At 39.5% G+C, this 15,453-nt stretch overlaps 1 pseudogene; it reads right to left on the bottom strand.

Moving 5' to 3' along the window:
- Positions 1-2,584: 2,584 nt before the first annotated feature.
- On the bottom strand, positions 2,585-14,049 carry LOC109277387 (rRNA-processing protein FCF1 homolog; annotated as a pseudogene).
- Positions 14,050-15,453: the final 1,404 nt, after the last annotated feature.

Genomic DNA, 15,453 nt, shown 5'->3' with positions numbered 1-15,453 from the left:
CCACTCACCAGAGTATGTTTATTTTTACATTTACTTTTTGTCTTTCCTTGAGTTCTTTTGTTTATATTCTGCCATTTTGAGAATGATTAATTTGTTTATCCCAATTTGCTATTGTTTAGTTATCAAAGAATTTAATTTCAACTGAATTTTATTGTCAGGATTAGTTGTTCTCATTGTCAATAATTTTCTATTTGTACAACCAGTAAACACTAGTCTAATATAGAAAGTGTGTTTGGTTAGTTCAGTTCTATGAATAAAATATTTTATTTTATTTTTTTTTAATTTTTTTAACGTTTATTTATTTTTGAGACAGAGAGAGACAGAGCATGAACGGGGGAGGGGCAGAGAGAGAGGGAGAGAATCTGAAGCAGACTCCAGGTTCTGAGCCATTAGCACAGAGCCCGAGGCAGGGCTCGAACTCATGGACCGTGAGATCATGACCTGAGCCGAAGTTGGATGCTCAACCGACTGAGCCACCCAGGCTCCCCTGAACAAAATATTTTAAACATTGGCTATCCTAAAGCTTACTTTAATAAAATTAACAACTTTCTCTGTGTTCTAGTGTAGCCGTGACTTTATACAAAACTGCTTTTGATGCTAGTGCTTTAATTAAGTGTAAAACCAGGATCTTATCAGTAGCTTCTAATTTTTAGCAAGGTTATTGTAATATCTGGTATTTTTCACTATAACATTACTTATGATACAACTTCTGGTTTGGCTATGAATGTGCTTTTTCTTTTTCTTTTTAAGTTTATTTATTTTGAGAGACAGAGAGAGAGAGAGAGAGAGAGAGAACCCCCAGTAGGCTCTGCACTGCCACCATCGAGTCCAATGCAGGGCTTGAATTCACAAATCGTGAGATCATGACCTGAGCCAAAACCACAAGTCAGACACTTAATTGACAGAGTTACCCAGGCACCATTTCAGCAAATGTAATTAATGGTGCTGTGTGTGTGAGATTAAATTTAAACGAAACAATGCAGTCTCTGTAAAATTGTCTTACCACATGGTGCTGACGCACACTACCATGTTTCAATTCCATCTGGGACTCCACTGACTTTATTATTTTTTATTTATTTATTTATTTATTTTTTTAACGTTTATTTATTCTTGAGACAGAGAGAGACACAGCATGAACGGGGGAGGGGCAGAGAGAGAGGGAAACACAGAATCAGAAGCAGGCCCCAGGCTCTGAGCCATCAGCCCAGAGCCCGACGCGGGGCTCGAACTCGCGGACCGCGATATCGTGACCTGAGCTGAAGTCGGACGCTTAACCGACTGAGCCACCCAGGCGCCCCTCCACTGACTTTAAAATGGACTGTTGGGGCACCTGGGCGCCTCAGTCGGTTAAGCGTCCGACTTCGGCTCAGGTCATGATCTCGCGATCTGTGAGTTTGAGCCCCGTGTCGAGCTCTGTGCTGACAGCCCAGAGCCTGGAGCCTGTTTCAGATTCTGTGTCTCCCTTTTTCTCTGACCCTCTCCCCTGTTCATGCTCTCGCTCTCTCTGTCTCAAAAATAAATAAATGTTAAAAAAATAAAAAAATAAAATAAAATGGACTGTTATTTTATGTACCTATGAGAAAAAAAAAAAAACACTCTCAATTAAGCTCTGATACAATCCTGGTTTTCCACTTAGAATTTTTTATTTTATACCTATTGAAAAGGTATATACTTTATATTTACATAGACAAATAGAATGATCATAACCATGTTGTTAGGTTATTTGCCTCTTGTGGCTTAAAGCCTGAAAGTGAGGCCCAGTATTACGTGTGCCTTGATATTTGGAGACGAGAGGGAGGAACTTGAATGGCTTACCTGCAAGTTTCCCTTCTCTGCTCCTGGAGAGATGGACCCATAGCCAAATAGGTTTCCTATTACAGAGACCAGACAGTTGCTTCTTTTCCTTGACTTCCCTGCCAGCCCGTGAAGTTCAAGCCAATTGCATCCTCCACCAGGAATCAGGGAGCATCTTACTTTGTTGATACTAAGTCTATCTCCCACAGTCCCTGGTCTTTCACTTTGTTCCTAAATGCAACCCCTACGTGGTTCTGCATGGCACAGCGTCCCCCTGCCCCAGGCTGTGAGTACGCATGACGAATACACTGCTGATGACCTCATCTGTCCAGCATCATGTACCGTGGTTTGGCCATCCCCATAGCCCTGTGGTAGGGATCCTTCCCACGCGCATTGGGTGAAGAAGAGGTTAATAAAACACCTCTGGACAGTAAGATTTTGTTATCGGTGACAAATTACTATGTACTTTTTTTGCAGATAGGTTTTCTGTGAGCAATCCTCTGATTTATAAAAAGATGCAACAAAATTTAAAATGACACAAAATATCAATTTCAGAACAGCATCAAAAAGTCAGAGAATTTAACCCCACGTAAGGAGAATAAATAATGCTATAGCGTATTGCTATACGAACCGGCAACAGAAAGGGTTGGCAAAGGAAGGCCGAGGAAGTCAACTCTATCTTTTAAGAATTAGAACAAGGAGCTCCATAATCATTGGCATCCACTCCATATTGTAACTGTGGTTAGAAATCTATATGATGGGAACTCCAGGGATTTTCTGAATCCTTCATTTAAGGTCCCGGGTCAACGGTGGCCACAATGTAACATTTGTGCTGAGTTACTGTCTGTACTAAGCAGTCATCTACATAGTTGCTATGTGTGTGCCTGGTAATTGTTCAAATCTTGGATCCTTGGCAATCCTTAGAGCCACTGGATACTTTTGCCCCAATTTATCAATTTCAGTCATGACACAGTTATATCGGGGATACAATTGTCATATGGACAGTCCATCATTGATGTATTAAGTCAGGTTTGGCTTTAATGGAAAAGTTGATATAGTTGATATCAACCAGGGCATGGTAAGGTGAGCCTAGCTGTGTGTTATATTGGAAGAATAAGCAAGAAGGATGTTGAGGTACTTCTCTTTCATTGAGTGTGCACTGGGATCTTTCTTTTCTTTCAGGTTTTTTTTTTTTTTTCAACGTTTTTTATTTATTTTGGGGACAGAGAGAGACAGAGCATGAACGGGGGAGGGGCAGAGAGAGAGGGAGACACAGAATCGGAAACAGGCTCCAGGCTCCGAGCCATCAGCCCAGAGCCTGACGCGGGGCTCGAACTCACGGACCGCGAGATCGTGACCTGGCTGAAGTCGGACGCTTAACAGACTGCGCCACCCAGGCGCCCCTCCTTTTAGGTTTTAATATGCCCTACTCTTTAAGCCTCTGATCTCAGAGACTAAGCATTGGCTTCATGGTCTCATACTTTCTGGCTTTTCTTTTGCTTTCCCATGTTCTTGCCGCACTCTTGTTTCTTTTTTGAATATATTTTAAACAGTAATTAAACTTAACATGTGTAGCACAAACAATAGAACACAAATGAGGTGGAAATAACACAGATGTCTGTGATCAAGTTCACGCTGTCTCAGGCAATGGCAACTTCCTGATGACCCTCATCTAGGCAGAAACAATTGCAAGACTAACAATAACCAATATCGGTGATATTAAAATGTAAAAAATAATATCTTAGCATTCGGTCATACTAAAAGCATTTTGCAGTTTCCATCATCAGTGTTTTTATTATGTTGGATCACAAAATTTGTACCAAACAAGAGCCATAAAATGAGCCGTATTTCTCAAGCTTCTAAAGCAGGGGCTGGCTAACTGAAGCCTGTGCTCTCTAACTGGCTGGTAGCTTGGTTTTTGAATGACCTGTGAGGTAAGAATTATTCTTACTTAAAAAAAAAAAACCTTTTTAAATATTTATTTATTTATGAGAGAGAGAGAGAGAGAGAGAGACAGAGACAGAGACAGAGGCAGAGACAGAGTGGGAGCAGGGGAGGGGCAGAGAGAGAGGGAGACACAGAATCCAAAGCAGGCTCCAGGCTCTGGGCTGTCAGGACAGAGCCCGACATGGGCTCAGACTCAGGAACTGCAAGATCATGATCTGAGCCAAAGTCAGAAGCTTAACTGATTGAGCCACCCAGGTGTCCCAAGAATTAGTTTTACTTTGTAAAGGGCTGCAAACACAAGCAAGCATGCAAATGAAGAACAATATGTGATGGAGACCAAATATGGACTGCGAAGCCTACATTATTTAATGTGTGATCCTTCAGAGAAAAATTTGCTTCTGTTCTAAAGTAGTACAGATTTGATTGTACTAATCACTGATAGCTATGCTTTTAAAGTTTATTTCTTCTTTTTAATGTTTATTTATTTTTGAAAGAGGGAGAGACAGAGTGCGAGCAGGGGAGGGGCAGAAAAAGAGAGGGGGACACAGAATCCAAAGCAAGCTCCAGGCTCTGAGCTATAAGCACAGAGCCTGACTTGGGGCTAGAACTCATGAGCCGTGAGATCATGATCTGAGCCAAAGTTAGACGGTTAACCGACTAAGCCCCCCAGGTACCCCATAAAATGTATTTATTTATTTTTTGAGAGAGAGTGATCAGGGGAGGAGCAGAGAGAGAGGGAGAGAGAGAGAATCCTAAGCAGGTTCCACACTGTCAGCTCAGAGCCCAATGTGGGGCTCAATCCCACGAATGGTGAGATCATGAACTGAGCTGAAATCAAAAGTCAGACACTTTATCCGGCTGAGCCACCCAGGCACCCTCCTAACAGATATACTTTAAAAATGATTGGTTCCATAGTTCTCAGATATTCTTGATTCACTGCATCTTTTGTAACCCAATCATTTTCAGGGTGTCCCCATGACTAAAGAAATACTTAAAAGTTCTGCTTATTGAGTAGTTAGGTACAAACAACATAATAAGCATTATGTGCTGACAATTTAATAGCAATTTGAAAAGCATGATACATGTTTATTAAAAGGATAAGCTGGTACTTTCATTTCACTTTAAATAACCACAATTAATATTAGGCCTGTCTAAACTTCTTAAAGCCTGGAATGAGTTTGGACACCATCATTCTCATTTCCTGCTCTACAGTGATGTCCACACACTTTGTAAAACAGCATCCACTGAAAAAAACATCTTCACAAAGACGCATCATCAAAGGAAGGTAGCACAATCCATTGTTGAAATTGTAAACTACTTCTAACTGGTATATTTCACATCAGATAGATACAGAGTCACTGCGTTTGCCTAGAAAAGCTAAAATATACCGTGAGTTTGTTGTGGCAACCTCTTATGCCTTGGCACACAGTTCAAGAACTTTAGAAGAGTTGATTTATCATAAAAAAGCATAAGCCTCTAGCCATGCCTGGTATAAGAATGATTTTTAGTATTTGTCTGAGTCATTTCATTTTTGTCATGTGATAATGTAAGTATATATGACAATCATAAAAATTTGTTACTGACAATAAGAGTAGGAAATACTTATATGTCAGGATAATTGACATTGTAACAATTTTGTATAAATATGGTTTATTTCTCAATTTATTTAGGTCCCTTTAATTTCTCTTGTCCAAGTTTTATGACATTAATATTGAGTGTATCAATTTCATACATATTTTTAAAAATTTATCTTATTTATTTCATGATTTTTGTTGCTATTGTATATTGTGTCTTTAAAATTTCACTTTGATTTGTTGATAATTATAAGTATGTAATAAATATTGTAAATATTGTAAATAAGTATTGTAAATATGAACTTGTTGAACTTAACTTTAGTCATATTACTTTTACTGAAGATCGTTTAAGGTTTTCTACCTACATTATTTTCTCTTCTATAAATAAAGACAGTTTTACTCTTTATTTTTCAACTTGCAAGCCTTTTAATTTTTTGCCTTATTGTGCTGTCTAAAACTTCTATCTGCCAATAAGTGTGAGCAGATATTCTTGCTTATTTTAGGGAAGTATAACGTTAACTATAAAGTTTTCATAAATGTCCTTAATCACGGGTGTTAAATATTGTCAAAAGCTTTTTCTCCATCTATTGAAAATATCACATGTGTTTCCTTCAATTTGTTAATATGATGAATTACACTGATTGACATTGGAATGTTGAACCAATGTTGCCTTCCTGGAATAAACTGTGGCTGGTCATAACGTATTGTTCTTTTTACACTAGGTTATATTATACCATTGCTAGATTAGATTGCCAATAGTTAATGTTTTTTGTTTTTTTTCCCATTTGTGTTCATGACAGATGTTAGTCTGAGTTTTTCTTTCCTGTTGTATCTTTGTCTGGCTTTAGGTCGAAAGTAATTCTGTTCTCATAAAATGAGTTGGGAAGTGCTTCTTAATCTATTTTCTGAAGGAGTTTGTGTAAGGTTGGTCTTATTTCTTTAAATGTTTGGTAGAATTCGTCAGTGATATCCTGTGAGTTACCTACAAGTCTGAGGAAAAGTATATAGATGTATATACTGATGTATACATCTCTACATCTATCTATCTATCTATCTATCTATCTATCATCTCTCTTTCAGCTATCTATCTATCTATCTAATTATTTCAAATTCTTTGATAGGTATAGGATTATTTGAGATTGGCTTTTTCTTCTTGTATCAATTTTGGTCATTTTTATATTTCATGGAATTTGTCCATTTCATCTGGATTTTCAGGTTTACTGGCATACAATTGTTTGTAGTCACCCCCAATTCCTTTTGGATGTTTATAATATCTGCAGTGCTGACATCTATTTGATTCCTGATATTGATAATTTGTATCTCCTCTTCCTTTTTCGTGATCAGTTTGGCCATAAGTTTATCAATTTTATTGATCTTTTAATTGATCAAAAACCCAGCTCTTGCCCTAGTGAATTTCTCCATTGTTTGTCCATTTTTAATGTTATTGACTTCTGTTTACTATTTAGTATTTATCCTACTTATTTTGGGTTTAATTGATCCTTATATTTCTAGCTTCTTAAGATGGGAATCTGGATTCTTATTTTTAATTATTCTCCACATTTCATGGAAAGATTTGATCACTAGGTGGCAGCAACATATAGGGAAGGGCACTGAAGTTGTGACGCCTGTATATTCAACATAAGCACAACCAGCTGGTCAGCCTCCCAGTAGCTGGTAAAGGCTCGAGTTACTTGCTGATTTTCACCAGGAATGCATTGATAGCTGGAACTAACAAAGTAAAGTCATAGTTTACCTCTGTGTCTGCTCAGATCGGCTTGTCTCTCTGTTTCTGTAGCTATCTCGTGAGCTCCTGGTGAGGATTTATGTGTTTACCTTGAGCATTTTGTACTATTTATGTACTATCATCATTCTCCAAATTTAGTTACAGTTGTCTATAGGACATAAACGAATCAGAACCAATGGGACACAGGACTGCCTGTTTTTGTTTTTTAACTTTTTTAGTTTGAAATAATTGTAGGTTTACCAAAAAGTTGTAAAGGTGGTACAAAGAATTCTCATACACTCTCCTGAAAGAAGTGATTTTGTTCACTCTCTAAACCTAGTACTAGGCTAGCACTATTCCCCGCACAATTGAGAGAGTAAGGATTCAATATTACTAACTCCAAATCTGGAATATTTTGGACACGAAAGTGCTGAAAATAATTTTTAAAGATCCTGATACGAAAGGAGAAATATAAAGATCTGTAAGCTACAGCTATTTTTTTTATTATTTGCATTTGTATAAGGCATTTTTTCCTATTTTTTACTTTTAGATTTTTTTCATTACATTAAAAGTTAATTTCTTTAAGAGAGCATAGTTGGTCTTATATTTTTTCTAATCGAAAAATTTGACTTCTAATGAAGCATTTAGTTTATTTAAATGTAGTTATTGACAGAGTTGAGTTTCACCTACTGTCTTGATGTATCAACTTAGTGGAGTAGTTCTCAGTTGGGCACAATTTTGCCCCAGAGGGGACATTTGGCAATGTTTGAAGTCATTTTCGGTGGTCATAAAGGGAGAGGGTTGGTGGTATTGGCATCCGGGGGTAGAAGGCAGAGTTGCTGCTGAACATTCTACAATGCACAAGGAAGCCCTGACATCGACGTATCTATCTCAAAAGCATCACTGTAGATTATGGGACAGAAAAAAATTTTTTCCCCTTCTTAGGAGTTTATATTCTATAGTCTATGAGATTTGATGTGTGTTCTTCAGGAGGTGTGTGTGTGTGTGTGTGTGTGTGTGTGTGTGTGTACATGCATGTATTTGAGTAAACAGTTATCTGCTCAATAATTCGGAGAATAAAGAAGTACATCTGTAAATTTCCAGGGTGAGATTTTGAAAGAATTTGCATCTTCTGCCTTCCTTAAGCCCTTTAATAGAAAAAGTTGGAGATCCCGACCGACACAACACTTTCCCCATGTATATTTATAAAATCTCCACATATAGACTTATAATCTCCATTTCCTACAAAACTCCTACTTATGTCTGCCTGAGTGTTGGATGCTATGCCTCTCCCCTCAGGTGGGTATAGCCTCTTTGTTCTTGCTTGTCTACCTGGCATTTCATTCCATCTTCATATAGTTCTTGACTTTAGTTTTGTTTTATGGCTGACTTTCTAGGTTATTCATCTAAGTTAGTCACTGCTCATGTTTCTACTTGAGACAGATAAAAGTTGAGCCTACTTGACTCAACTGGTCAAGAAAGTAGAAAGTCAAGAAAGTTGTTTCTACTTGAACAGATAAAAGTTGAGCCTTGACCTTGTGTGGTTGGTGTAAGAGAGAAAGTAATAATTGGATTTTGGATTGGTCCAAAGCTGAGAAGTGGAGCTGCGAATGAAGTCTGCCTGGAAACTGTGTGCTTATGGAGGTCTGACAGGTGTTAGAAGAGAGGAAACTGAAAATATTTCAGTCCAAAGAACAAATCTGGAGGGGAGCATCTTAAGGCAGTATGCTCTCACACCTGGCTGCTCATCACATCCCCTGTAGATGTTTATAAAATATGATGTCGTGGCCCCACCGCAGACTTAACTCAATAAAAATCATCCAGATTGGGATTCAAGAAGCTGTGTTTGGGGCGCCTGGGTGGCTTGGTCGGTTAAGCGTCCGACTTCGGCTCAGGTCATGATCTCATGGCCCGTGAGTTCGAGCCCCACGTCGGGCTCTGTGCTGACAGCTCAGAGCCTGGAGCCTGTTTCGGATTCTGTGTCTCCCTCTCTCTCTGCTCCTCCCCTGTTCATGCTCTGTCTCTCTCTGTCTCAAAAATAAATAAACGTTAAAAAAAAATTTAAAAAAAAAGAAGCTGTGTTTTTGAAAACATCCCAGGTGATTCTGATGATCCGTCAAATTTCAGAAGCTGGCTTCTGGGGATTTCTGGGGGAAGGCTCGTTTGTATGCATGACTACACGTGTGGGTCCTGCCATATCTGGGGACTGGCTTACGGAGTTTGTGAGGTGCCGCATACACTGTTGGCCCCTGAGTTCTGTTTGGGCCCAGTCAAATCTGCATCTATATGCCCTCCTGTCCTCTGCTCCGGAGCCAGGTCCTTACTGCCTGTGTTCCCTGCTTTTGATAGAGCACTGACCTAATATATAGATTCTATCAGTTTGGATTGGACGCTACTATATTTCCCTTGGCTTATGCTAGTGGCACATAAGAGAGCAGATTAATCTTTTAAACTTGCCACAATCTCATATGTGCTTTTTTCCATCAAATCTGTGCCATAAGGAAGGAGTCGTGTCCAAGCCTGGGAAGCCTCTAACAATTGGCATGTGTGTTTTTGGTGCTGAATTGCCTCCTTGACTGGTTTAGTTCATCTCACTACTCGCTGCGGGAGATTTTTAAGCTGTAAAGTATTTGTAATACGATTTTCAGGAAATTGGTATACTTATACACAATGGGACCTCACAATTTAAAATTGATCTTACCCCCAGTCTACTTGTAATGTGTCTTCTAATCTTCCATTCATGGTTTCTTCTAAATATTTAAACGTCTTTGTTTTTCTATTTACCACACATACCTATTAAAAAATTTTTCCGTTTATTAAAAAAATAATTTATTGCAGTAATGTATGACGTGAAAGTACACAGAATTACATAAAAGTACAGTCCTTTCTGATTTCAAAATATTTAGTGTTATTTGTTTGGGACCCTGCTGTGTATTAAGTGTAGTGTGGACACGCATTTAAACGTATAAACACAGACTCATCATTTGAAAACATAAAAATAAAAGCTAACCTGATTAAAAAGTAGGCTTGGAGTGTCTATTGTGAAGTTCATTCTGAGGTGATATTCAAAGCTTTTCCACAGCATCTCAGATGCATATGTTTTGAGTTTGGTAGGAAAAAACGAGACTACATGAGTGTTATGGTGAAATTCTAGGGGTTCCAATAAGATCCTTTGTTTTAAGTGAAGTGTAATTGACATACAATGTTATATTAGTTTCGTGTGTAAAACATAATAACGATATTTATACATATTATGAAATAATTGCCCCAATGAGTCTAGTTACCATCTGTCACCTTGCCAAGTTATAAAATTTTTCTTTCTTCTTGTGATGGGAACTTTTAAGGTTTATTTTCTTAGCAACTTTTAAGTATGCAACCCAATAAAACTGACTGTAGTCACTAAGCTCTCCTTTACATATCATGACTTGTTGTTTTTTCACATATGGAACTTTGTCCTTTTTGACACCTTTCACCCGTGTCACCCATCCTCCCAACCCCCTCACCACTGACAACCACCAACCTATTCTCTGTATCCGGGAGTTTCGTTTTATTTGTTTGGTGGGTTTTTAGACTCCACATGTAAGTGAAATCGTAATGGTATTTGTGTTTGTTGGGCTTATTTCATTTAGCATTATACCTTGGAGGTGCATCCATGTTCTCACAAATGGAGAGATTTCATCCTTTTTTATGTCTGCGTAGTATTCCATTGTATATGTATAACTCATCTCTTTATCCGTTTATCCATCCATGCACACTTAGGTTGTTAATATATCTTGGCTATTGTAAATAATGTGGCCATGACAATAGGGGTGTGTATGTCTTTTCGAATTACTGTTTTTATTTTCTTTGGATAAATAGCTAAGTGGAATTGGGGGATCAAATGGTAATTCTTTTTTTTTTTTTTTGAGGAACCCCAAACTGATTTCCGTAGTGGCTACACCGATTAGTATTCTCACCAACAGTTCACGAGTGTTTCGCTTCCTGCACGTCCTCGTCAACCCTTGTCATTTCTTGTCTGTTTCACAAAGCCAATCTGACAGGTGTGAATTATATCTCATTGAAGTTTTGATGTGCATTTCTCTGATAATAAATGATGCTAAGGATCCTTTCATGTGCTTGTTGGCCATTTGCATGTCTCCTTAGGAAAACTGTCTGTTCAGATCCTTTGCCCATGGTTAATTAGATCGTTTGTTTGTTTGCTACTGAGTTGTATGAGTTCTTTTTTTTTAAATTTTTTAAACGTTTTATTTATTTTTGAGACAGGGAGAGACAGAGCATGAACAGGGAGGGTCAGAGAGAGGGAGACACAGAATCTGAAACAGGCTCCAGGCTCTGAGCTATCAGCACAGAACCTGATGCGGGGCTCGAACCCACAAGCTGTGAGATCATGACCTGAGCTGAAGTTGGACGCTTAACCAACTGAGCCACCCAGGTGCCCCATATGTCCCGGTTTTTAAGGAAATGCCATAGCATTTTGATTACTGTCACTTTGTAACATAGTTTGAAATCTGAGCTCACAATACCTTCAGCTTTGTACTTCTTCCTTAAGACTGCACTCTTTGGAGTCTTTTGTGGTTTCATAAAAATTTTAGGATTTTTTTTGTTCTATTTTTGTGAAAAATGCCATTAGAATTTGATAGGAATTGCATTGAACTTGTAGTTTGCTTTGGATAATATAGACATTTTAATAATATTAATTATTCTAATCTATTAGGATGGAATAGCTTTCCATTTATTCGTGTCATGTTCAATTTATTTCATCAATATTACATAGCTTTCAGGATACAGATTTTTCACCTCCTTGGTTAAATTTACTCTTAGACATTTTATTATGTTTGATACAGTTGTAAATGGGATGTTTTTGATGTCTCATTTTATATCTTTTCATCTTGGAATCCCTTAATTCATTATTATGGTTATAGTTATTTTTTCTGCTTTTTGCTTTTTAACATTCATACCAGCCTAATAAGCTTAATAATCCTTTACTATATATTTACCTTTACTAGTGAGTTTGTTTTATTATTTATTTTCATGTGATTTCTTGTTAGTAATCAGGGCTCTTTCTTTTCAGCTTAACAAAGTTCCTTTAATGTTTCTTAAGTGCCTAGTTTGTGGTCATAAACTCCTTTAGCTTTTCCTTGCTTGAAAAACTCTTTATCTCTTCTTCAATTCTGAATAACCTTACTGGGTAGCGTATTCTTGGTTTGAAGGTTTTGTTTGTTTGTTTGTTTTCCTTATAGTGCTTTGAATATATGGTGCTGCTCCCTTTTAGCCTGCACAGTGTCTGCTGAGAAATCTGATTATAATTTTATGAGGGTTACCTTATATGTAACAGGTCCTTTTTCTCTTGCTGTTTTTAATATTCTGTCTTTAACTTTTGACATTAAAAAAATTTTTTTAATGTGTATTTATTTTTGAGACAGAAAGAGACAGAGTGTGAGCAGGGGAGGGGCAGAGAGAGAGAGAGGGAGACACGGAATCCGAAGCAGGCTCCGGGCTCTGAGCTGTCAGCACAGAGCCTGATGTGGGGCTCAAACTCACGAGCTGTGAGATCATGACCTGAGCCGAAGTCGGACACTTAACCAACTGAGCCACCCGAGTGCCCCATTTAACTTTTGACATTTTAATGATAGTGTGCCTTAGTGTGGATTTGTTTAGGGTCATTTTCTTGGGAGCTTTCTGGGTTTCCTGAATGTGGATGTCTGTTTCTTTCCCCAGCTTAGGGAGGTTTCCAGTCATTATTTCGTCGTAAGTTTTCTGTCCCTTCCTCTCTCTTTTTTTTTCTGGGACCTGTTTAACATGGGTGTTACTCCACTTGATGTTTTAAGAGGTCCCTTGAGCTATCTTCATTTTCAAAAAAAATTCTTTTCTCTTTTTGTTGCTCTGTTTTGGTGAGTTCTGCCGTCCTGTCTTCCAGATCACTATTCCTTTCCTTTGCTTCATCTATTTGCTGCTGAACCCCTCTAGTGTATTTTTCAGTTCAGTTACTATATCCTCCAGCTCTGATTTCTGTTTGGTACTTTCTTATATTTTCTATCTTTTTGTTAAAGTTCTCACTGTGTTCAGCCATTCTTCTCCTTAGTGTAGTGAGCATCTTTCCGGCCATTACTTTGAACTCTTTATCAGTTAAATTCCTTATCTTCATTTCATTAAGTCTTTTCTGGGGTTTTGTCTTGTTCTTTCATTTGGAACATACTTCTCTGTTTCCTCATTTTGCACAGTTCTCTGTGGTTTCTACGTATTAGATGCAGCAGATACCTCTCCAGTTTTGAAGCGATGGCCATAAATAGAAGACGAACGTTATCATGTAACATTGCCCTCGTTCTTGATTGGCTCTCCAACCTGATTAATTTTTAATAGGTCCCAGTTGTTGAGGGTGTGTGTGAGGATCCGTCAGGGTTCCAGAGAAGAGATCTCGGGCAGCACCTATTTTTAGGCTGATTGGAAGCCAGACCCTGAGACAGCAGCTCTCAACGCAAATATATACTGTTCGGTGAGACCGAAATCGTAAACCCTGCTGGCCTCCAGACCAGGTGTCTGCAGGTATCCCATTGACAACAACTGGAAAAAAACTCAGGTCTCCAAATGGATGTTTGAGCTCCTTTCTGGAAGATGCCAGTGAGCTGTGGTAAGGCTGAGGGAGAGATACAAATGGTGTCCCTCAGCCTGGGTGCCCGGAGAGTCTCAGAGGCTATTTCCACATAGCCTCTAGATACATGGGAAACCTGACGCCTGCTCCTCAGGTTGAAGCTTCAGGACCAGTAAGTAGGCCTTTTGCACAGGAATAATGATGGCGTGCTGTAGTCTGCGATCTCTGTAGTGCCTTGGGGGTGGTAGCCTGCTAAGAACTCTCTCTCTGATTGTTTCAGACCCACAAGGCCCAGAAATGCAAGCCCCTCTGGCCACAAGAACAAGGTGCTCTCGTGTAGATTGCATGTGCCTGCCAGCTTTAGTGGCCTACAGGTGAGCCCAGGAGTAGGGCGCGTCTGCCGTGGGCACAGGCAAGGCCATGGGCACAGGGGAAGAAGGGCATACTCATCATCACTGGCAAGGTGGAGAGACATGGCCAAAATGCAACGACCAGCGCTGGCGCCCTCAAGGTAGAGGGAGAATGCGAAAATGGTGCCCACCACAGCCTCCTTCCCCAGCGAGAGTCCCACCAGGCTTTTCTCCCCCTCCTGCAGACGTTTTAAGATTAACAAATTCATCTCCCTTATTCACAGTCTAGGTGTTTCTCAACCTGCTGCTTTTGCACTGGGTCCCAGGGCTAGTGAGTCTGTATACACGCCATTTACGAGTGGAATCCGCGCTTCTTACGGCCCTGTGGATCTCCTGGATCTAAGCCCCATGGGTTTTCAAAGCCAGATATCTTGGGGGCTCATCTTTCCTGTGCAAGTCCCAAGGACTGAGGGTGGCCGATGTGGGACACAAATCCCTCACAGCTTAGTGAGAAGCTCTATGCTGGTGAGGCCCTCCTGATCCTGGGTCACCGTGCCGGGGCTAGCTAAGGGCTTTTGCCGAGACAGTGCCTCTGCCTCTCCCATCTATCCACGTGGCCTTTGTCCTCTGTTGTTGGAGGATCTGTTCAGCCAGCGTTTAGGTGTTTTTGTGGAGGAAATTGTTGTATACGCAATTGTGGGTGTAATACGTTCACAGGAAGAGGCAAGTTCGTGAATTGCCTGTGCTGTCATCTTGAAATATCACCTCCCGATGGGATTTTGTACTTGGGAATCGGTGCCTTTGTGAAAGAGGCCTCAGAGAGCTTGCTCTCTCCTCCTGCCATGTGAGGACAGAACAAGAATACTGCAACTGGAATGGGACCTTGACCCAATCGCGGTGCCTCAATCTCAGACTTCCAGCCTTGAGAACTGTGAGAAATTTTCTGTTTATTAGGCACCTAGTCTGTTATTTTGTTAGAGGAGCCAGAATGGAGAAAGGCACTTGTTATAGTAGTCCATACCTGGTACGCATTGAATTTATTATATGATATCCTTGCTTTCATAGCATCGTAAGTCCTCATTATCCATGCCCAAAGTGATAATTATTTAGTTTGGTATTCTCTGTAGCTTTTATGATCTGGCTGCAATCAATCTTTCAAGCATCGTTTTCATCCCATCTGTTCTATGAACTCTCTGCTTCACCCAGACTACACAATTACCTCATTTCCAAGGAAAATACCTTTGCTCAGGATTTTCCACTCTTCAGAAAGGGCAACCAAACCTTTTTCCTCATATAGCTGAGTCCTATTTATTATCTAACGCCCAGTTTACATTGGACCTGAACCAGAAAGCCTTTCTTGACCTCCGAGACCAAAATGTTCTTTCTCGGAATTTCCGTAGCGTAAAGGTCCCTTTCATTCTTTGGGTCCAAAACAGACACTATCTTCGTGTCAGGCACCTTTATTTCTATCCTTAT

The sequence above is a fragment of the Panthera pardus genome, unplaced genomic scaffold (assembly GCF_024362965.1).
Source record: "Panthera pardus isolate Hobbes unplaced genomic scaffold, ASM2436296v1 HiC_scaffold_13, whole genome shotgun sequence".
Classification (NCBI taxonomy): domain Eukaryota; kingdom Metazoa; phylum Chordata; class Mammalia; order Carnivora; family Felidae; genus Panthera; species Panthera pardus.
Note: the sequence above shows the minus strand (reverse complement) of the source record. Positions and strands in the feature narration are given on the sequence as shown.